We start from the raw sequence: 24656 nt of genomic DNA on the forward strand, positions 1-24656 counted from the left end.
ATTTAAAGGGAAGTTTAAAAAGCAATGCATTTTAGGGAAACTTAATGGGACCTTGAGAAAAATTTTATGGAAATTTGGGACAATCTGAAGAAGAAATTGGGAGTGGCTTAAAAGGAAATACCTTATAAAAATTGAGAGAAGCTTATTAGTGTGAGTAGGTCAGGAATTTAACAAGACCTTGAGAAGTGCTCATGCATGGCCAAAAGAGGGGATTAAGGTAATTATCAGAGGAACAACGAATTTTAAGGAAACTCGAGGAATTTAACATGAACATAAGGAATCTTGAGTAAAGCTTGAAGAGAACATGAAGGGCATAACTTCATTTATATGTAGGCCAGAAGCGGACGTACCGTAGAGAGGTTACTGGGTCCCCTGTGGACGATCGTTTACAACAGTGTGCTTAGGGTCAGGGTGTCTAATAGGGTAATGGTCCTGGGTTTCGCGGACGATATTACGACCGTGTAGATGGACGAGAAGGGACTAGCAGTGGTGCCCGGGAAGACGAAGGTGGCCCTCGCGACACGACGCAGGAGACTGAGGAGCTTCACTTTGGAAATACGGGGACAAAAGGTCATGGCACAGAGAACCATCAAAGTAGTAGGGGTCAGGTATGCAGTTGAGAGGGCACTGAAAAAGTACACGGCACTTGTACGAATCCGGCCAAACAGGGGTTGGGAGGGCTATCAAAGAGAAGGGTACTGTGCTCGACAATAAACTCGGGATTACGATACGTGGCTGAAAAGTGGGTGGCCCCGTTCGAGTTGGGGTGTGTCACAATAAATTTAGTGCACCGTGCAGAGGCCATCTGTCAAGGTTCTCTTTTTATCAAAGTTACAGTTTTACACCGTTCGCACAGTCACCGATAATTTTTGTCATCGCCTTTAACATGCCATTTTGTTTATCGTAAAGTGTGTTTAGCTACAGTTTAACGCAAATTGTTCACGACCAGATTTTAGGATTATTAAAAGAGAAAATAAACTGTAAGTAATTTTAAGATTTTCTTATTTTTATCGACCGTCTGCGTACGGGGTACCTTGTTTAAAAAAGTTTTGTAAGCTTCACTTTATCTCAAGAATTTTGTTTTTGAGTGGATACAATGCCTCTTCGTCCATCATTTTACTTATTGACGTAACCGTTTAAGTAAAAACGCGCCTCGTCGCTCATGATGATCGACACAAAATCGTCCTCTTCGTTGATGAGGTTAAGGATGGCTTGGCAGTAAAGGAAAAACGATTGCAAATGGGATAAAATGAGAATTGTTTCGAGGACGTGATGACACATTACTTGTCCGTATTAAGTCCTGAACAAGAAAATCGCCAACATGAAGCTTCCAAATGTCTTTTGTAGCTATATCTGAAAGTTCATTTAGTATTTTTACTCCAGTACCTGTTGTGAACTACTTAATCAATCTACACCTCTCTTCAAGTAAATGATATCCGTTATTTCCATCGCTTGATCAATCTTTTACTGGTAGAAATAAATTTCCAGACGCCAGCGGTTGGCCTTTTGTCCTTCCAGAGTTATCTGGGCTCTTTATTCAACTGAGCGCCAATCGAAAACGTTGATCAACATTTTTTTGTCGATTCGCGACAGATCTTTGGGAAATCGCTATAAACCGCTTTTTAGAACCGTGCGCAAATTCTTAGGGTTTTGCTCAAGAGACAAACCAAATATAGAAGGTGCAAGTGCAATTTAAAATATTACGTATGCTTAGCGTACGTGAGAATAGACTCTAATTGTGTTACTGATCCGCTCTCTTGTAAGTATTTACTTGAATTAAGTAGATAAACGTGGATTGTTGCACGGCTGCACCGTTTTGGCACAGAATCAAGCGCATACAATAATCCCGGAACATATTATAAACGTACCAACGTAATGAAATTATCTAGCACCGCATACTTTAAATATCAGCACAACAAAAGTGTTCCCAAGATAAATCTGAGACATAATTATTCACAATGAAGTCCTATTTCCGCGAACCACAGAATGCTTTGTTAGTTGACCTATAAAGAGAATGGGGAGAAATATTTGTCTTCACTTCAAGCACACATTCTCTGGCATGCCGAAGCGTAAGTTTCTTGAATGAATCTCGCCATATTAACATGTTTTAACAGAGTCGGTTGTATGATTTCAGCCTTGGGTTTTCCACAATAACAAGACGAGATCGCGACGGGCGCCTTATAAAAGGGTATAAAGTCTCCAGCTTGTCTGATTTCGGCATCCTTCCCAATTTCGATTTCCAAGAAATGTAGTCCATGACCCAATTTAGCAACAGAATTGCATTACTTGAAGCGTTAACGTATATCAAGTCGCGCTAATTACGGTTCTGACGTAGATTGTCCCCTTTTGCACTTGACACTAAAAAAGGGAAGATGGTTAAAAAATTTATTGGGGTACTAAAAAAATTACTCAACATTTATAAATCCTAATGCGGGGGTGCCGCACCTTTGCAATTTCCAAATGAATATATTACGACGCTCTCAACGTACTAAGGGCGAGGTACTCGAAAGTAATTACGCACGGCCAATTTTTCAGTCTTCACAATTTATGTACGTAAGTGCGCTGACATGGTGTATGTTATCGCCTGTACCCGCTCTCCGACAGAGTTGTGTAATGAAGCTTATTAACTTCCAGTGCAACGTAAAATGCTAGAGATAAATCAGAGTCGTTAAATGGGAACAGAAACGTGAGTTGGTGGCGCAGATTCGGCCTCTCGGGCTTTAATTACGCTGTTTTGCGATTCAAATTTGCCCTATTAATTATTCTGCAGCTGACAGAGCACAATCGCCCTTCTTGCTCTTTTGTATCATTTTGTTATCGCTGTATAAAGAAATTCAATCACAGGCCCTTTGGCCAAAAAATGTAGAACGTTTCAATGCCGTTTGAAAGGTTATGAATTAATTAAACTGGTTGGTCAGTTGGTTTTTACTCCAACCACTATGCAAAGTGTTACTTGAAGTCCTCTTGGACCCAAATGTGACCCTTCAAATAGAGTAGACCTATGTTTCTTAGGATACGTACCAGAATAGGACCGATCACTAACTGAAAATCGGGAATGTGATATTTAGATGCTACTAACCTGTACGGCAATACAAGTATGAGGATCAGATAATTTTGGATAGTTATCTAAGGCTTCATTTTGTTTCTATGCTCACAATTTGCCCTTAACTTATGATAGTAGTAATATAATCAATCGACTAGATACATCAAAATTCATCCCGCAACCGCAATAGCAATTGGACTCGAACGAACGTTTAGACGAACGTTAGAATCAACGTAATTAAACACATACGTAATGACACCAGCGATAAACATAATTTTCGCTGATATCGCCATTATGGTGATAATAATGTTAGAGAGCTCCGTTTGCAATTCATTATATTCTAAGCAACGCTATACCTCCGGGTCAACCGCACAGATAAGTTAACGCATTACGAGCTTTCAGTTTCAACAAACTACGCATTAAGTAACTATTAACAAGTTCTCAGGCACAATAAAATTCTTAGCGGCGTGGCGTTTCATACTTTACCAACTTCTAATTTAAAGACTTAATGAAACGAAGAAAGTTCCAGAAATGCATTAAAGACCGTAATAATGACAAACAGCGGCTTAAAAACAAAACAAACGTCAAGACCTCCCTGAGAGGCACTTTAACAAATTCATTTTTGATAATACATCGTGGTTGTGAATACACAGCAACTTTTCGCAAAAGAAGTCCACTAAATAATTCTTTAATGCTTTCGCAATCCCCATGTTAAAAGGACGAGTTGGAATTTAATATTGGGCATCTCCCGTTCGCAAACAATGAAGTAGGTGGCCTCTCTCCGTGTAAAAAGGCTTTAATTTTTCACAAAAAACACAGCTTTGAAGTCGGCCAACGCCTAAAAACTAATAAAACCGTCAATTAAAGTAAATTCACGTAGTGGTTTGTTACGTGAAATTAATTAAGGTTCTCATCCTCATAATTAATTTGCACAGTAAGCCCTAAGACGGAATCACTCAGAAGTTAATGAATTTATACCAAAAATGTTTGCACAATGTTAAACAATCCCTTTTACAAGACATTCACTTCGCATCGGTGGGTCTAATTACTTTAATTTAATTAAATTGTACTTTTTAAATAATGGCTAACCCTACACCTATGAATCTAGAATTTTGCTTTCATACACTTTTCTTTAAAATTCGTTCATTGTAGCCGGTCAAAGGGAAAGAGCTGTTAACTGTATATTTTCCTTCCTATAATGAAAGTCCCATTCCGCCACACTGATGATTTATTACGATTACCAAGAAATACCTCTTATAAGCTGGTTTGCGAAAGTTTTTACATTTCATAAAAATTCAATGGCCCCAAACTTGGAAGAGCTAAAAAGATCTTAGCAATAAGGTTTTTAATTAAAGTTACACAGTGCAATCCACAGGATGTATATTTTGAATTGTTTAGATGAATTATAGATAGTCAGTTATGGCTAAATCTCCGACAAATACATTTCAAATGCTTGTTACACCTTTTTCCTCGCTGGTAGCGGACAATCTAAAAAGTGCTTTGGTTGTGATATGCTCCAATAATTCATATGCAGATAAAAGGCGACAGTAAGTACATAGAAACGAATAAATTGTTTAAATCCTTTAATGGTCGTATATTGTCGCATTGTTTCCATCGACTTCCCACTTAGAAGTTTAATGTACATAAGTATTAAAATTACACTCAAATGCGTCTACTAGCTATTTATTGCATTTCTGCTATCTTTTTAATGCAACTAAACTGCTATGTGCAATGGCAAACGGTCACTAAACCATCCACATAAACACCTGACCAGCTAGCTTGATAAAAACTTAAACTTTTAATTGACACCTAACGTAATCCTGGGCACGAATGTATCACGAGAACTCTTAACTCCTGGTTCGTAATCTGGGCTCGACACACAGGTGATCATTTACACACGACACTAATTTATTGGCAAAAAATCAATCAATAAAGAACGGCACTCAGGGCCTGAGGATAAATACAACTACATGCAGCGTGTTTTGATTTTATTTGTTGGATTCGCCAGGCCCAAACTTATTAGTACTCGTCTCCCTCTGGTGGATCTACGATAACTTAAGCCTGGTATTCGGGCCGTAAAACTTGGATTATAGATTTTAAAAAGGAAAATTCCGTTTGAAAATTGAGGTTCAACCTTACTTCTCAGAATTTGGACTCGAAGTTCATCTGGAATTTCAAATTCAAGTTCTAATTTAAAATTACAATTCCCAGTTAATATCGTGTAAACTACGCCATGCCACGCGGGCGATTTATTTGGCTACAGCACCTATAATAACGATGGGTCACCCTGTATGTGCAATTCTTTTTTTGTTAACGTTAAATGTACTTGTTATTGGAGATAAACGCAATTCAGATCATGTCATTCGAATTCGAAGTCAATTTTGTTTTGTATCTGGAAATAATTGCGTAAAAGTTTATCTCGGCTCGTAGATAAAAAGTTTTGTTATCGCTGCGGAAGCTAATTATTTTCAAGATAATGACGTATTTATCACCGAGTTGAGCATGTTCGGGTGACGACGCGCATTATTTTGATACAAGAAAGTTGATGTGGAAAGGAAAGGGGGTTTGTTTTAAATAGGAGAGGAAGACGTTAATTGAGGCTTTTTGGTTGGTTTGGCGGGTGTTAAAACGCAGCTATATTTGAGCGTATTTAAAAAGACAGTCTGTCTTGTTTCAGAATGTTTGAGATGATATTATATCTGTAACTACGACGAACTCTGTGTCATCTGAATCGAAATTCAAGTGCAATCAAAGAAGTTCCGAAGCTTGGTTTCTGTGTTGTGTAACATTTCAAATTTTCGACCATGTCGGTATATATAATGTTGTTCGTTTTTTAGCATAAAAGTGATCGGAAATATCGGGAATTCCTTGAAAATTACGCTTTCGAGCACGTATATTCACCTCGAACTAAATTTAGCTATTAGTTTTTTGTGGCGCTGAGAAACCGTACGTTACCATATTCTAATTTAATAATAAAACCCTTCTATTTTAGAAATTATGAGTCACGTAATAGGTCTACCGATTTGGGATTGATAGAACCGTATAGTTGAAATTAAATCAAAATTCTTTCCATTCAATTTAACCTACGAGCCGATTCCTTTCTAAAGTAAGTTACGTCAATATACCGGACCCATTTCTGATTCGCATGTTTCCTTTTAGTAGGGCTCTTTGGTCTTTTAGTTTGACCCCTAGTTAACCTGCTGTGTTCGAATCGACATAATATGTGTATCAGCCGCTGTAACGATAGTAAATGACCGGTATCCAGAACGAGATCCAATCAAGATACCACCATACAGCGACAGGCTATACAATTCCCTCCAGGGGGACAGAGACCTTCAGACACTCCAGATAAGATTGTTACAATATCAATCCACGCACCTCATTTACTAATTTATACTGTAATATAACTCGTAGTAGTATTAATAGGTCAATAAATCATCATTTAGATTGAGGAGGCTACCTTTAATTAATAACGCCGTACTGTTTACCATCTTTTGCTCTCAGAATAAAGTGATTTGCACAGAATTATCATTTGGTTGTTTACACGCTTGATTTATCTGTCGGTCAGCGTGTTTTATATTAAGACAGATTGGTGTTCAAATTATAATCTCTACCTTCATCGACTCACGTCCCAGTTTCCGCAAGAATTGAGATAACTAAACCGTGGCAGATGACAATCGCAATTATGACGGGATGATGAAGATTATCTAACTTAAAGTAATTAAAACTTCACATAAATTTATTTCATCGATCTCGTGTTTCGTGGATGATATGTTATCCGGCCCTGAGTGCCTACTTTTATTTTAGCTTAGATTGATATTTGTCAAATAAATTTGTTTTGTCTGTAAATGTTCTATGTCGAGTTTAATCGAGCCCAAATTACGACCTAGATAAGAGTTCTCATGATGATTTTTCTATTTCGTGCCCAGAATTGCGTTAGATGTTAATCGGAAATTTGTAACTTAATTCTTTGGAATTGTGGAGGTTGAGTTTCTCAAATTAATAAAATGTACGTCAATATCGAGATTTTCGTCGTGGCGGAGGCTGAACGTGCTAACGGAAATGTACATTGGTAGTTTCCTGTCGACCAATTGCCCAGGGAGTCGCTGTCCTCGGGATGAAATTGTTTCGAACGGTCAATCCTTGGGTTTAACAGTTACAAGCAAGCACACATTTTTTTTATTATCATAACGGGGTGACTAACACAAAATGTTGTCTTCCCCAATATAAATTTGACTGGGGAAGACAACATCTTGTATCATTAATATTTTAACCCAATTTGAGAGTATGGAATTCAGAACGTTTAAAAAAAGAAACTTTCCATACGAAAGCTAGCCTACGCTATTTTCATTAATGTTTTAACGAATGCAAATTGTTTACCCAAATTTCTGTGATAAAACAGAGTCTCACGGCACAGTGGAATCCCCTATGTTTCGTCTGCGAATACGTAAATCAACACTGGAACTCTTTGTTAGCGTAACGAAATATACTGGCGCGTTTAATTAGTATGTCCTTGGCCGCGGCTGTTTGAACCTTTCTAAGGAAAGCGGTTTATTGGACAGTAACTGTTTATTACTTCTTCTTAAATTCGCGATCATCCGTATTTATTCTGCGTAGTTAAAATTGACACTTTAGAACTAAAATTCCTTTACATTGCTTTCTCTGTGTACTATAATGTTTATTACTCGCGTTGTTAAACTTTCCAACGTTCTAACAAAACCAAAATACCTATAACCACCACTAGGTTCTTTTTATGGCCGAAAAAGACATCGGCCTTGACGAACTTCGAAAGATTTTCCTTAGCAACGAACTACGTGGTTATTCCTCGGTATTTCCCGATGAAAAACTTTTCTGGAACTTTTCCAGAATTCCCTATCAGATGACTGTCGCGATCTTTTTCATTGCTCGAAATGTAACGCCCAAAAACAATGAATCTGAACTGCACAGTGTCCGCGTACGTGGTCCAGCACCATCTGCCTAAGATTTTTTTCTACTACTCTTAATTAATTACCAGTAGAAAGAGGTTGGCCTTGGCACTGAAATTCCGCTGGCTCGTCTTCTCGCAGTTCAGAAAATGACCTCATACCTAATTCGCGGCTGTAACGAATTGGTCATTCTCTAATGGCTCAGGTGAAAAATATGACACTTTTTGGTGAAGGTTTTAGATCGGCCAACCGAAAGCTTTGTAAGACCTCCGGTCCTCATATGATCTTCGAATGTCTTTCCCACCACACTGATGTCGCCCAGGTAGACTAAACAAATCTTCCACGATAACCCTTTCAGTACATTTGCTATGAAACGTCGCTGGCGCGCAACCCAAACGGCATGACTGTAAAATGCCCGATCCGATCGTAAATGTCGTCTTTCCCCGATCTTCTGAAGCAATTTCCATTTGCCAATAACCGCTTTTTAATGCAAGGTCGAAAAAAAAAGTCGAGCTGGATAGCATGTCACGCGTGACGTCAATGCGTGGAAGTGCATAGCTATCTTTTTTAGTCACTCATCAAGTGGATGAATTACCAGTTCGTCATTGTTGATATAAATAACTCCTTCATTTTAATCCATGTTACACCCGTATTTCCTCATGACGTCCATACTCAAAATAAAATCGTTTCGGCTTCCAAAACAGTTTTTTCTTAACAGCACCTCAAGTCCCTGTCCTTACCTTACAATCAGTGGTCTGATAACTGTGATAACCTCCGCCATGTGAGAGTTGTAACGTTCCGTTTCTCGTTGAGTGTACCCATATGAGTATCTTACCGAATGCGCCGTCAGTGTGTTAATAGAGAAGTTAGTACCATTGAGATTGCGGAAAACTTCACTTTGGCTTTTGTTGTTGCAATGGCAGGTACTGACTTTGCGAACGATGTTAAAATCTTATGAAATTCCAAGTTAAAATAGTCGAAATTATTTATCTAAACGTATTTACGTGAATGCAGTTTTGCTAACCTTAATCTAGGTAAGGATATTTTTCATGTTACCTCACAACGAAATTTCGAAAAAAAATGCAAATTTAGAATTACCGTTACACAGTCACAAATTATTTATGAAGTTATATTATTATATCAACTTGGCTAAAGAGCTAATTGCACAACATTGGAAGGCTGACAGAACAACATGGATTAAACCAACTTCATTTACAAACTAATTAAGTTGCTCTACCATCACATGACGATAACGCAAATAAAAAGACGGGTAAGTAAGTTAATGGTTTTTGATGAAACTTTATCAATATGAATGTCTGCTTGCTAAACCAAGAACCGCCATGCCACTGTGAATCTAATTGTTTTCCAAGTTTAGGTGAAGTACACGTTTCATCCAATTATTGTGTACTAAAGAAAATTGAAATTTAGCAATCAAAACCCTTTTAACTATGAACAAAGCACATAAGTCTTGTAAATGATTTAGGAGCAATTAAAATTAATTGTAGAAGTTGCGCGTAGTTCAAGGTAAATTTGAAACTTTGATAATGAATGTTTATAAGTAATTGCGAAACTCAATAATTTAAATTTAAGGCAAACATTACGAAAGCAATGAACTTTGCTTTACACTTGAAGGTGTTAAAATTCGAGTAACAGCGCGACTATTTCGTAGGACAATTAATTCAACTATTGATCAATTACAGTCGACGAACGCTTAAATAATACTTTCTCGACATAAAAGCCTTGAATCACCACACCTGCTTTTATAGTATCAATTTTCCCCACACAAAAGCGAAAAAGTGTTAATTCAATTGTCGTCATCTCAGGGGAAATCACTCACGCCTTTCGTGTATGATTTTTGAAACCACCACTTCGATATTACTTTATTAGCGAAACATTACGTCCGGCAATTTATCATTCCGAAATTGGCTTTTCTGATACGCGCAACCTCAGGTTTCTTTGTATTCCTGAACGTCTATCGTCATTAGTGCAAGGGAAGATTATCTCTGCCCCATTAGCGTTTTATACTGCGCGTGAGATTTAAAAAAAATGGGAGCGGATTACTTTATTTCCATTTCTAATTCCCTAGTTAACCTAAGCACGCAAAATTCGTTCACACAAAGGTGGGTAGTTTGCAATTGACCTTAGAAGGATAGGTTTGTTTGCAATTTATGTGCGATAAACATGAACGCGCCCTTTGTTTGACAAACAGTCCGGTTAAAAAGGTTACGGGGAAAAATTAAGTATTCATATTCAACCACGAACTTAATTCGTGTGTAGTTAATCTTCGTTCTTAAATGCATGAAAGCATACCGAAAGTTGAATGTGGCTGTTATTTTTTATATAAGGCCCTATCGGGATCAACTCCATGATAGCCCAACCTATATACTCACGTATAGGTACACATATTCTCCACACAAAGGGGTCGTTCATTGCACCTTTAATGGTATAAAAAATAATAGACTTTGATAAGTAAGGTATGAGATACGCATTCAATAAAAGGGAAGGATACACAAGAGACTAAGTACCCGGTACTAAATACGAACCTTTAAAATTAAACCCCCAATTTTCACCAAATATGTATTTAAATTTGCCAATTAGCAGTCTTGAAGTTGAAGTATATTTATCACTAGTACCTACTTTATAAAATGACGCGAGCAAGATGTTGGAACTGCCTCGAAACACAATTCCATTTACTTATATACCAAACGCCCAAGTTTGAGTCTAGCAATGCTTGATAAAACCTGTCGAGCGACAGAGAGCAACCGGGTCCAATGACTTTCGATTGAGTTGGGTTGAATTTTTGCCTACTGCGTAGTATGATTCTGACTGAACCATGATACTTCTCCTTTACACAACACTGGCTGGCTTTTAATTACAAAGAGGGCGTCTTTTTGTGGTTATTTTATAAATATATTTCAAGAGGTAATTTAGCTAATTGGTCTGTTTCTTCATTTTTCGGAACGCCACAATGTTTTTCTTCGCAGAATTAGCACGAATCATGTTCAAATACTAATTTCTTCGGTCCGCTCGACGTGAAAATTTAACACGGCCCGCTTGGTACAATTTTATGAAATTTATATAACCGACCTTTCACTTTTTTGAAGGTCCCAACTTTTACCTTCTACTAGTAGTGCTCGGGCGCCCGTTCTTCTCTGAACTTTTACACTTTTCTAAAAAAGCCACCTAAAAAAACCGAAACGGAAACGAAATTCCGCCAACGCCCACAACCATTCGGCACCCTCTGCCGCGTGCTTGCTACGGGGGTTCCTTCTGGACTTGAAAATTACCATCGGTTCCGCCCGGCAAGGCAAACCGTCTTCTTCTCAGGCTGCTCAATCGATAAAAATAAATGCTCCGGCTAACTCAAATCGGTGAGCTTTTAACTCTTTTGAAACTGCGTAACAAACCTTAACCTGCCGCCTACCAGTCTCCTGCCTCAACTCCTACTCCTCTCCTTCCTTCCCCTCGTTCTTCGTTAAAGACATAGGCACATTGAAACCAAATAGATAATAATATATTGAAATGATATTAGAGATACAAACAAATTACAGGGATCTAGCAGTTCTTCTCTCCTCCTTGTAAAAACACTAGCTTAACAATGACAACTAAACTAAATAAAAAAATCGTACCAGGTGAGACTAATTTACTCAAGGGGTGGCCATCCTCTACAGTTTGAAAATTGCAACAACAGGTAATCGTTTTTTACTCCAGCGTGGGCTGGGACTTATTTTAATAAACACAAAAATTTATCCTACTCTTTGGTAATCGTTCATTGGACTTTAATAAACAATCAAATCAAAATTTTTTTACTATAGCTTAATTACCAAAAAGTGGAATTTTACAGAACGTTACAAATTTAATTAGACTAACCTTTACAACATTTGTACAGCCGATCTTGTGAACTGCTCTTTCCTCTGGTACAGGGTGGATGTGATGAAACCTGACACTTAGGTCTCTGTGACTTCCTAGGGGGTGGCTTGAAATTAACACACGGAAACAAAATCCACGGTGCCTATCCTTCCTCGGAACGAAAGCAAAGTTTAGTGTTTGAACTGAAGCTTAGTCCAGGAAATCCTTCGCGTGGCGAGTGGGAGACGGCTAGTTGCCAAAGTTTCTACACAGCGGTGTATTTAATTTAAACAGTGACCCCTACTATTTCCTTCCACCGGCTCTTAGAGTTTATTAACTTTGATCGCCTGCGGGAGACAGATTTTTGAGTTAGCGGCACGGCAGAACACAAATTTTTATGATCACTATCCGACGGTAAACCGCGATTTGTTCTTGGGTGGTTCGACGTATTATTTCACCAGCTCTTCTTGGGGCAAATATCTCTCCAAAACGCAGCGCTCCTTCGACAAATGACCGTACGGCACTAGTAGGAAATTCCACCTGGGGCGGATCCCGAATATCGGCGCCTTGAGGACTAGGGCAGCACTTTGAATTATATATCCTCGAGAAATCACAACGTATCCTAACGCGATTCACTGCATCCAAAGTAAACTGGGGTGAAGCTCAAGGGTTCGCCAAAATATCACCTGATCGGAACCTGGGTCTTCGTCGCCAAAAAAATCAACGCGAAAAGAAAATAACACTTCGAAACGGGTGCAAAAAACACGCAACTGCGAGCAACCGAAATAAACCGGTGGCTTAAACCGCTAGGTGTACCAAAACGATCGCTCAAGGTACGTGTTGACCGCTTGACGTACTAACCGCGAGTCTCTTCAAAAACGATCCCCTTCTTCAGAATTGAACTGAGAAAACCACACCCAAATTACCATAAAACAAAAATGGCTCCCGCTAGAAATTCTCCCATTGGTTTAGATAAAGAAGACTTAACCCACTCTAACTTCGTCGTCAACCTCCAGGAACTGCTGAATAAGCTGATCTCACGGTTTTCTGCTGACGAATTTAAAACCCCTTATCTCTTGATGGCTCGGTGCTATATCCGCTCCTATTCTCGGTCTAGACGGCGCCTTGGGTGATAAACGCACGACAAAAACTCGCATTACTCATGATGACGTCAATCAACTTTGCACTCTTCCCACGACGAAATTAAATCTGAGCGAAATTAAATCTATCGGACCATAGTCTTGAGCGAACCGAAATACCCAAACACAAAATTTCTAACCGAAACAAATAATGAAATATACAGGGTGACCTTCACTATCATGACAAGAAATTTCGAATTTTTTAATAAAATTTGTCGCGAAATAAAACCACTCGTTACATGCTCCGCCAACTGTAACCTACTATCATTATCTGTAAATCGCGTCGGCACGAAAAACCCAAACGGAACCAACGCAAACTTAACGACTCGCGTCTGTTCTTAATCTTATGGGAAAATTATCAGCGCCAGTCTGACGGGCGATAACACAATTTTAATGCCTTTACGTGACGTAAACAGCTGAATCGGAATTGCTCATATTGAGGCCACGAGGCAGCATGAGAAACGTGAACTCGACAAACTGGAACGAAGTTTGTTGGCTAACGATTAAAGATGGTCGCTGTAACCTATTAGCGCCGTTTTGTAGGCTTGTTCGAAAATTAAAAAAGAGTGGGGTTGCCTCAGGAGAATTTTAGAGAGGGCATTAAGCTGGAACCCATCAGCGGGAAACGTTAATGCAATAGAAAGAAAAATGAACTACGCGATAGACCGGCTGACAATCGAAAGCGCGGGGAGAAAATTTCGTTACGTCACTGCTTGTGTTATATACATTTGTTTTGAGCCAGAGAAATTAAGTCGCCCAGGAAGGGAATTATCCCATTTGTAGCAATTGAAAATAGCATCTAGGATAGTTTAAGGGTAGTTTAAGGGTAGTTAGATAGGCGCAATGTAAGTTGCATATATTTAGGCAGGTATATAATATTAGTTTTGGAAATTTAGTTATCTGGAAGGTCACATTCCTTGGGTGATAATTTTGGGTAAGGCAACGGATTTTTGGTAGAAAATCGAGAGAGAGTGATTGGCTTTTGGGTGGCTAGTTAGAGCTAAAATAATAAATTGTAGAATTTACTGATATATATTCAGGATCTGTCTACTAGCTCCCATATTTTGCTACTGTTTTCCGACTGAAGTAGAGTTGTTGGCGTGTTGACCGGGCTCAGTAGTTTGATTATTCAGATCAGAAGTGATCCTCCTCGAAGGTAATTTTTACTATCTCGTTTATTGGCTAAAATTAAAATTATCAGTTTCAGATACAATGCTAGGAATTTAATTACTTGTACATATTAAATAGGCTTGTTAGGACGTTAGAACTATAGTTATAAGGTAAGGTAATTAATCGAAATATCTTTGAGAGTACCACCATTAATTTATAGTTTGGTACGATTCGTGAGAGTTATCGTAATAGGCATCTTTGGCTAAGGGAATTAATGATAAAGCTATAACATCTAGGTAAGGGTTACCTCTTAATTTTGGCATGCAGTAGAAGTCGTCTTTTTTTAGCTTTTCCTCAGACACCGGTCCCGGCTTTACCTAAGGTTAAGGTCATGGGCAACGGCACTACAAACCAGCAGGTCTGATAAACCAATCCTTATCTACTATTACCATTCCTTGCGGCGAAAGTAAAGGTCGTATCACTATTTAGAAATAATTAATATGTTTAAACCCTACTTTAATTTATTTGTGGCATATGTTGGAAAAAAAACAAATGTACCTAATAATTCACCAGTTCTGTGTATGATTTAATGTAATTACAAATACTTACCTCATTTCCATTGCGTACTTGTAAAGGGGAATTCGTTGAATTTATATTGGTGGTTAACTTGGTTAAACCTCCATTGGACATACTTGTAATATACTCAGGGTGCGGGGCTAGCTAGCAATTCCAGGACCCGTATATCTAACGTCAGAACTAAGGCACTCACGCCACTGTTTATAACATGGTGGTAACGAATGAAACCTCCTAATTAATGTTCAATCAGATATCAGGGCTTCACACCATTAATACCATTTCGTTGCGTATAATTTGCCTGTCCATTAACGTCATTTATTTGAATATAAATATATTCTGTTTCTCTTGCCACAATTATCTACGAGTTTTATTCATGTTCATACATTTTACTTGGAAGAGCCTATCCTCCTTGATCAAGAGGGTTCCATGCTTTGGCTTGATCTGGCGCCCTACTATAATTTTTGAGTTTGAAAGTAGCAATTGTACATGGCAGGATTTCGATCCTTCACGACTCTATAGTTTAGAGTTAGCCGGCTGCTGCACTAAATCCAAGTTTAGTGGTGATTGTTGAATTAGTATTGAGGGGCTGTGCTGCACATTGTATAATTTTTTATTATTATCCCAGTTAGAAGGATATATGTTTTTCTCCTTTTTAATTCAATATTAAGCATTGAAAATCTTCTAACTGAGGTGAAATTACGTTTGTTAAGATTGCAATGTGTTTGTAAAAAAGAAAGGAGGATATTAAATTAGTAGATAGACAAGTGGCCACGTCAAAATAGTTGAGTACAATTTTAATACTGATCTTTCAAATTTTAATACAGTGAGCGGCTAAAATATGGAACAAATTCATTTAAAATTCAATAAACTACGTGACTTTCTTTTGTAAAAATGTTATCTCCGTTCATTGCGATAAGAGCTTTATCGCTGTGTATGCTAGTTAGTTTCAAGATAGGACCGTGTTATCGCAAATGTTTTTGCACCGTTAAGAAGACACCGTTTAATTTATTCGAAGACGCAGTTGGAAGTGGAACGGAATGGGAATTTGGTTTAAATAGAGGGGACGGACATTAATCGTTGCTCTTTTGGTGACGGACGTTAATCGTGGTTTCCATAGATTGAACTTTGAGCGTCTACCTACAAGTTGGGAGTTCAATGTTCCAAACTAGAGTGGAAGTCAAGTAAACTAAAGGCGTATTAAAATTTTATAAATGAACATCACGAGCGTAAAATCTTCTCTAATAAGCAACGCGCACGTGAAAAAATTAAAAACAAGTCAAGAGAGAGGGAAAAATCAGAAAGATACATTCGCGTGACCTCTAGCGCAGACAAAGAAAAACTAAGAAGTGAAAACAGCAAAATAATCTACAACGAACTTGCACGCGAAATAAAAGGATGGCGTAACAGGTACTAAATGGTTGAATTTGAAATTGCAACAAACAAACGTTATAGATTGATTAAAGTATATAAATACATTATGGCGCTTAAACAATCTAACCCAAAGAATCTTTTTAGCCTTCTACGGCCATGTTATCCGAGGCTGACGTCTGAACAAGAAGCCGCAACCTGCTTCCATTTTATCTGAACTAATCAACAAGAGATCAGAAGGTGACATATACGTACGCTATAATGCATTTATAATTTCGCGACACAATACCAGAAATATTCGATGAAATTTTGGGTACGATGTCATTACACGTCCTTTGGAAATCGTAAAACCCTTACAACTTTTATGTTATGGTAGTAGCGACAGTCTTATATTTGGTTTTTTATAGAATATTGAATATCTTCCGATTATCTTATTCTTTCAACATCGGAAATTATTTTTTTTAGGTTTACTGTGTAATTTTCCTTTTTTTAGGGTACGTCAAACAATAATGTTTCGAGAACACCTGTTTACTGTGTAACTTTCTCACGGTTGCAACCACATTACATTTAAATTTATAAACAATTTTTGAAATTCCTTGCTGAATGTCTATTGCATTAAAGTGGCTGTCATCTATTCTGCAACCGATTTTACACATTCGATCAATCTTAATTTGACAGAAAGGCAAATGGCATTACATAGGCCATAGGCATTTCATTGAGGCTAAAGACGATAATATTGGAAATTCTGTGAGATGGAAATTTCATTAAGGGTTAATTATAAATCCATTAAGTTAAAAAATCTTCACGCAGCAATAATGGTAAGGGACGCGCCGCATTAAAATTTAATTTAGCGAATCCTATCAATAATCTGGCTTCTATAATTAAACCGCCATATTCTATTGTACCCGGTATGGAAACTGTGGTAGCTGATTTCAACTTGATAAACATTATTAAATACGTTTTGTGTTTGAAACTTGCAAATCCATAGATAAATTTAGTTGCCGTAATTCATAATAAACGTAAACTGGGGGCTTTAATACTGTAAAAAGATATGAGAAAATTCGCGCGATATATGCGTAAAATATTGATTTTTCGTGTAATTTTAAAGATTAGTAGCATGAGGGAGAATAGCACTATACAGCAGATAGGAATCAAATGGGTTTGGCCTGCTATTTTGCACGCGATGTAAAATAAACCGTATGCCAATTATACAACGAAAAACAAAGGGAAACAAAGAATTTTGTTTTGTTTTAACGTTCGAATGCAGGGCGCTATTTCAAATGAGTCTTTCTGCCACTTTCAGTTCATAAAATTCAAGCCGTCCTAAGCATTGATTAAATCAGGATTTGCACAATGATTTAACACACAACAAACAAGAGCCACTTAAATTGATGGGTTAAGCGACCCTTGTTTAGGGAAAATAACCTAATAATGCCTAAGAGTCGTGTAAGATGATCCTCAATAAGGACAAAACACTGGATTTGGGAAGAGTTTTATTGACAGTTTGAGAAACCGCCAAAACCTCGATCAATATTATGCAAGTAAAAGCAATTTATTGTGACGGCGACAAAATGTATTTTCCAAGCGACAGTCTTCGTTGCTGGAACTACTGCACTAATTCGAAAACTTGACTCGCGTATCTGCATTCTTTTCGTGCCGTTTGTCGATGTAATATGTAATAAAATTGTGAAGATGAACTCCTGACTTTTCCATTATTCGGCGTCAATATGGATGAAATACCGTACAGGCTTCCATTTTGTTACTTTATACGTGGGGAACGTCGACTTGTAAAAATTTATCGCGTTCTTTTTTAAGTTTTAAGTTGAAATCTGTGTAGGGCTGATGAAAAAGTTTGGTATGAAGAGAGTCTTATAAATTTTATCCGTTCATTTTGATTATTTGTTAAATTTCAAATACATACACTACATACCTACTTAACTGGAAAAGAAATCTAACACATATGAAACGCTTTAGACCAACTTCTCTTAAAAATGAAAGTGTAGCGTTGTGAATACTTTGTCCGCCACTGAATCTTTTGAAAAAGATACCTTGTATTCTGGTAAAAGATCATAATTTACACGGGGGGGGGATTTACTCCCAGAAACTTTAGGATTTAAATTGCAAACAAACTTTGAGATTCTGGGTGACCATGAATCGGAAATGAAGATTAGAAGCTTGAAAGCTCTATGTTTGTAGTGTACATTCTAATCTGTCAACAAAACATTTGAACCTTAAGGTTTTATGTCAAACAATTGAAGGTCGAAATCTGAAATAAGGTTTAAATTCCATACAGTAGTCCGCAGGCTAAGTGTTTCAACTGCGCACTATGTGATAAGAATGTGCCACTTTGCACACGTATTCTAGCTAGATGCCTTTAAAATCAATTTTTGGGGTGGAGCTACGTGATAAGAGCGACTGCGAGCTCGGTTGGTCGATCTTGAGCTTGAGTACAATGTCCGATGTTGGTATCCGCCGCCGGTTTGAAGGCTTCGCCTCGTGAGAGAAGTTAATTGTGCTACACACAAGCGCAATGCCTCTAGTTCCTATGATTTTTGTCGATGGTGGTTGGTCGTGACATATGTGTAAGGGTTGGATGAATGCACTTCATCGGTCAAGGCTGCTTGCTCCTCCCGCTTTGACGCCTTACGCAGTTTGTGTGCTAGGCGGAAGGAGATCAAGCCATTTGACACGTAAGATATCTTCCAAAATTGAAGCACCAGCAAGTGACCTCATGTGACGTAGCAGCTGCGAAGGTTTCTACTAGAACGTCGCTTATTTTAGGGGTTCGTATTTACCTTGTTCTGGTGGAGCAAGGAGGACATAATAATATTAGGAGAGCTGGTAGACATTTTTGGATAAGTATTTGAGGCACGCTGAAAACCTGTCCAACACTTCCCCCATAGTACCCAAACACAGAAATGCAAACCTGGCTGAGGAGTAGCAGGGCTAACACTTGCCAGGCGCCTTCAAAGTTTGAAAAAAGAATGTATGCCCAGTCGTGTCGCCGAATTAGTGGTAATTGTATCAAGTTGAAATTTACATCGTTTCTTAATCCGAAATAAAGACAATTCTCCTGAAACTTTCGTCAAAAGTGATCAAAGTACATTAGTTGTTCACGTATTTATTGCGGCAAATATACACTTCAAATCAGAAGTCCCTTGGCTCTGCGTCGTTGTTTGTGAATCAATTTCAGACAAGTTTTTTTTATCAATTTCGCACACTTGACAGGTGTAAAGCCGGATTTATAGTTCCGTAGCCGTAAGAACGTAAGAACGGAACCGTTAAATCTTACGTTAACGAAAATTATACGATTTATAGTTACCGTGGTGGTAAGAGATGAGCTTGCGCATTAGTGCGAAACGAATTCTGTCATTGCATGTCATCTGTCAGTAAGAGCGAGTAAGAGCAACGTGCATTTCAAAATAATAATAACCAACAAAGTGTCAATAATTATTGTAAATAAACGAAACGAACGTCAGGCTAAACTCAACTGTTTGAATTATCCGAGTACTGCCGAAGACAAACGCGTTAGCACGATTTACCGTAAGAAATAAGATTTGGGCATTTCCTACGTACCGTAACCGTTCTAACGCAACGTTAACGCGAACTATAAATGTTCACGCGCAACAAGTAGGGTTTAATTCCAAACGTTACGGTACGGCGTTGCGGATACGGAACTATAAATTCAGCTTTACAGCGTTTTAGCGTATGTCTGCATATGTCTGAAATTGATTGACAAATTAATGCCAGACTCCTGATTTCAAGTGTACATTATTTCTGTCAAACTCTGAAGGCGCCTGGCAAAGTGTTAGCCTCGCTATTCCTCAGCCAGGTCTGCATTTCTGCATTTGGGTGTTATGGGAGAAGTGTTTGACAAATTTTCAGCGTGCCTCAAAACCTACCCAAAAATGTCCACCAGCCCTCGGACTATAAGCAACATCCATTGCGACATCGGCGATGCTGACGATCAAGTCATACTTGCTGGTGTCGGATCAGTACATGTTGTGGGCGGATTCGTCCCTTTTCTACAGCTTTGGGTTTTTGTGCTAAAAACGTGGAAAGCGGCATCGCCAGTGCGAGGTCCGTTAACATTTTTGCAATTTGATTGTAAGTTCAATTTAGGTGAACCGTTTAATTTTAAGGTAAGTGTTTACCAGTTTTTAATTGCGTTGATTATAAGGGGGCATTTACTACTCTTAATGTTGTTTTTGCAGTAGATACCGATAATTAATTTTGATCTCATTCCCGCTTGAAAAATTGCTATGGTTTCCGTGTGTCTCACTTCTTTTTCAGGGTTTCGCCAGTGATCGATCGTTGTTACCTGGGTACTGATTAATTTACTTTTGATTTACGGCAACCGCACCGTTTCGAAACCACTGTGACCAGGAGCAAGGAAATAACTCCTGGTGGTGATCGAGTCTACCGTACCGTTCCGCCAGCTCTCACCATTTGGTTTAAAGGTTAATGCTATGGGCATATTTATTTTTCCTAGTTAAATTTCCCTCTAATAATAAAAAAAATGTAATATCTCCTTTTCTTTTTTACAAACACATTGGAATCTTAACGGATATAATTTCAACTCAGTTAGAAGATATTCACTGCTTAGTATTGAATTAAAAAGGAGATTGAGCTAAACAAAAAAATTATATACGGTGGGAAAATTCCCTTTCATAACCCCTTACGATTACGTTTTATGTATGAAAATTATCGAGCAATCAGCTTTCTATTTATATCGACTGCCCTCAAACTAACTCCACTTCAGCAGTACGAGTTATTGGTGCATTTAGAAAGGCCAAACTATTCGACGGCTAAACCCCGCGATTTGTTCATTTTCACTTTAGAATTAGAGTTTTATTAATCAAAACGTCAGATATTTCTAATTTGCACGTGTGCATATCTAACGGAAAACAGTTTATGACCTCGAACTTTTTACTATTTTCTCCGAATGTGGTTACTGAAACGCTCGATCAATTTCCTTATCTGTCGGCGCTCTTGCGCTCACTATGTGGTTTCTACTTCTGTATTTAACGAAAAACAGTTTGTTTTGACGACTTGTTTTCGGAATTCAAATAACTACAGCCCTTTTTGGATTTGGACTCACGGACCGTTTCACTTCTTTCACTAATTTTAACTGTTTTGGCCACCACGACTTCGAAAAATTTTATCGGAAGAGCTGTACTATTTGGCAAATGTTACACGTCATTCTTTCCATTATACAGTTTCTTCCGTTAAACTCGCTTTATTTCCCAATTAAACGTTTCTTTAGCGGACGTCCCATACGCCGGGACGACCGATGCACGTCTGTCTTGTGTACATTACCGATATAGCCGTGATGCCATCCCAAAACGGAACCACCGTAACTTTAGCCACCAACGTCCCCTTTTCACCAATCGCAAACTCCCATTCAATATATTCTGTGATGGAACCGAATTAGCCCGCTAAAATTCGATTTAAATATTCCCGAAATCGACCCTGGCGCGACAAAAAAAAAGGTCAAGATTGCGATTTGTTTCGTTTTCGTGGAACAAGTGTTTTTTTTCTGCTCTACATTGAAAGGGGCCATAATTTACAATAAAAGTGTTAACATTACGCTATGCGAGGGGACTTAATGATCCATATCGACCAACGGCTCGGATCACGGTCATATAAACAATTTTCGTCTAAGATTTGTTTTAAAAAAAGGCGGGAGAATGCGGGAGAAGTATTCGTGCTTTTGTTGAGACCAGAAGTAAATCTTTACGTTGCGAATAGTGCGTGCAGCTTCGACAATTACAAAGGTGATGTACTCGTTTTTTTATCTCTACGTCTATTGCATCCCTCTAATAATGATATGATCGTGTTCGATTATTTGCCAATTTAATGTTATTTGCGTACCGTATGACTATCGCCATTTATTACACATTCTAGATACAAATTGCACTTTTAATTATACCGGTCCTACTGTGAATTACTGATTGATTTACAAGTTTTTATTTATATTTAGATACTGTATGTTCCCTTAGGGGCTATATTCAATACAAGTATGCAGAACAACATTTTAATGTATAATTGAATTTATTGCAGCGCATTTCGCTATTGTTTGCATGAATATGTCACTGTTTATTTACAGGGTGCCTCATCTGGGAGCGAGTGACGTACGTTAGGTGGTTGATTGTTACATATTGCACTTGGCATTGTGAATTAATTACTTGATACCAATGTTTGCCACGACATGTTCCTTTGTATTGTTGTAATGTGATAGTACTAAAAGTTATGCTCCTACTATTTCTTTGAACCGGGTGATTATGATTATTAATATTTGGCAGGGTGACTTGTTTCGAACATGTACTGTGCTATATTTGATACTGATATTTGATACCAACGATTTAATATCTCGATTTGACGTAGCAGAGGCTGGCTAAAGTTCAGAACTGACACACGCAGAGATATATATTTTATGTACTGTTTTTTGTGTTGTGTCTTTGAAAAGAGCCTTCTTACCGATATTGCTAATCAATCCGATTAGGCGATCCCCGACATGTAGTGACCGAATATTGGTTTTGTGTCAGTTTTGTTATGCCTGTGCAAATATGTCAACTGTCAACGCCTTACATAAATTCTGTATATTTTATTTATGATTATGTATGCGTGTGAGTTTGCCGTTGGTTACTCTGTTATTTATGTTATGTCATGATTTGTCTTTTGATCGGTTATTGTCAGTACTCATGGTAGAAAGCCTGGAGTTCGGTAATTTATAACCCGGCATTTTAAGACTAGTGGGTTGGACTGGCCCTAGAGATGTGTGAATGAAAGAGTTGGGGTCCCGCGTAGTCGTACATGAGGGCGCAAGCAAGTCCCGGCCTCACTTGCGCAGGGATCTGCTAAAAGCGTACGGCGTGTTCCCGTTGTGCCCTTTGTTTTTTTGTATCCATTGGGGTATCCTTCCTGTGTGAAATGCTCTTATGAGAGGCCAACTCCTAGCGATGTCAGACAATGTTGACATGTCATGACCAGAGCAACTAAAGACTACTCGGTGTGGGATTTGGACTGATCACCCAATATCCAAACTTATTATGTGAATTTATTGTACTGTTTTTATGATTGTTTTTTTGTTATGTGTGTAAAATATTGATTCTTTAGGAATTCCAGTGGAGCCTGGGATTCGACATTGTATTGATGTACTTGATAACATGCATTTACGCCATTACAAACAACTAATTTTGCTATAAGTTCAATATTAATTTGTTGGCTGGGTTTTTTCTTGGTTAGTTCTTTTTTTCCCAGCCTTTTGTCAAATTTGTACTCGGTGAACTACCATTTTCTAAATTTAATCTTGCAATGCGAATTATTTGGATTAAATCTCCGTTTTTAAAGCATGTACTTGTTTTATTTGTATTCCTTACTTGATCCTCACTCCGACAGGCAACACATATCTGGTAGCGACTCTTAAAAACACAACGTAGTAAGTGGTCCTGTTATTCGGGTATTCAGGTTAGGTAGCTTTATCTAGACGATCACGTGCCATGGGGTTCAGTTAGTTTGGGAGGGAAAGTTTTGAATTTTAAATCTTGAGTTGCGCAGCTCTCGGGACTGGCCTGGGTACATCACAATTCTATGGCCGCAACGATATGAAAAATAGAACCAACGAAATTGGACTGCGAAACTGCTATATCTGCTCAAAACTGAATCGCACCCAATTTTCGTATGAAGCAGTACACATGAACTATTACACACCATCAACCAAAACTTTTCTCAAAAGAAAACCGACAAGGGCAATTCTATCCTGAGCTTCTTATATAATAGAAAAACTAAGGTAATTTCCCGAAGTTCCTCGAGAAAATTCAGTATTGACTTAGAAGTCGAGACGCGAACATTAGATGGAACAGGATTTTGAAGAATTTCGTCTTAATTTACTTTGGTTTCGAATATTTGGGAATTCTTTTGGTAACTTTATCCAACAGGAACTAGCACCACCTCCTGGGAGTAAGCAGAAAGCTGATTTTGATGGAATTTTCCATACAAATTAAGGTACTTAAGAATGTATTGGTCCCTTTGACTTTCGATAATGTAGTATAGAAGAAGGGGAAATAACGTTTTTCTATTTCGGTGTTACAATGAGAATTTTGTGCAACTGTTTTCGGCAAAAAAAGTGTTTCAATGAGTTCCATTGTAACATTGTTTTTGGTAACTTTTTACTTTTCATCTCTAAATTGGCAGTTCGCCAAGACGTCAACGTCAAATCATCAGATGCATGTGAAATCAAATTACGTAAAATTTATGTGTTTTCCTTGATTTTTGGTACACGAAGAACTTAATACATTCCAAATCAGTAGTTTACACATACGAATAAAAAATTAGACATTCACGGAGTTTAAAGTTTCCAAATGTCAGTTTTGTGTTTATCTACGCTGCCAACTTAAAATTTGTCAACGTAAATGGTGTTGCCAACTTAAGACATATTAATTCTAAAGTTTCCTGTAGTTTGTCATAATTACTTTTTAATTAAATTAAAGCCCCGAAATAGAAAAAAATAGTATGAAAAACACGTGTTACAATGCTTTATTGTAATACTCCTATCTTGTGGACACTCGTGGCTCCGCTTCGCTACGCCACTCGTGCCACAAAATAATCGTATTACAATAGGTCGCATTGTAACACTTGTCTTTC

General features: G+C 38.0%; 1 protein-coding gene and 1 long non-coding RNA gene across 2 annotated transcripts in view; one reads left to right on the top strand and one right to left on the bottom strand.

Annotated features, from left to right (window-relative positions):
* Positions 1-24656, bottom strand: part of LOC116181726 (pikachurin-like) — a 144034-nt gene that overhangs the window by 106499 nt on the left and 12879 nt on the right. The window lies entirely within an intron of this gene.
* On the top strand, positions 13972-14554 carry LOC116181736. Its single transcript, XR_004147322.1, has 4 exons — positions 13972-14112; positions 14158-14236; positions 14287-14362; positions 14414-14554. It is a non-coding gene; the product is annotated as an uncharacterized LOC116181736 (long non-coding RNA).

Source organism: Photinus pyralis, unplaced genomic scaffold (assembly GCF_008802855.1).
Source record: "Photinus pyralis isolate 1611_PpyrPB1 unplaced genomic scaffold, Ppyr1.3 Ppyr1.4_LG1, whole genome shotgun sequence".
NCBI lineage: Eukaryota > Metazoa > Arthropoda > Insecta > Coleoptera > Lampyridae > Photinus > Photinus pyralis.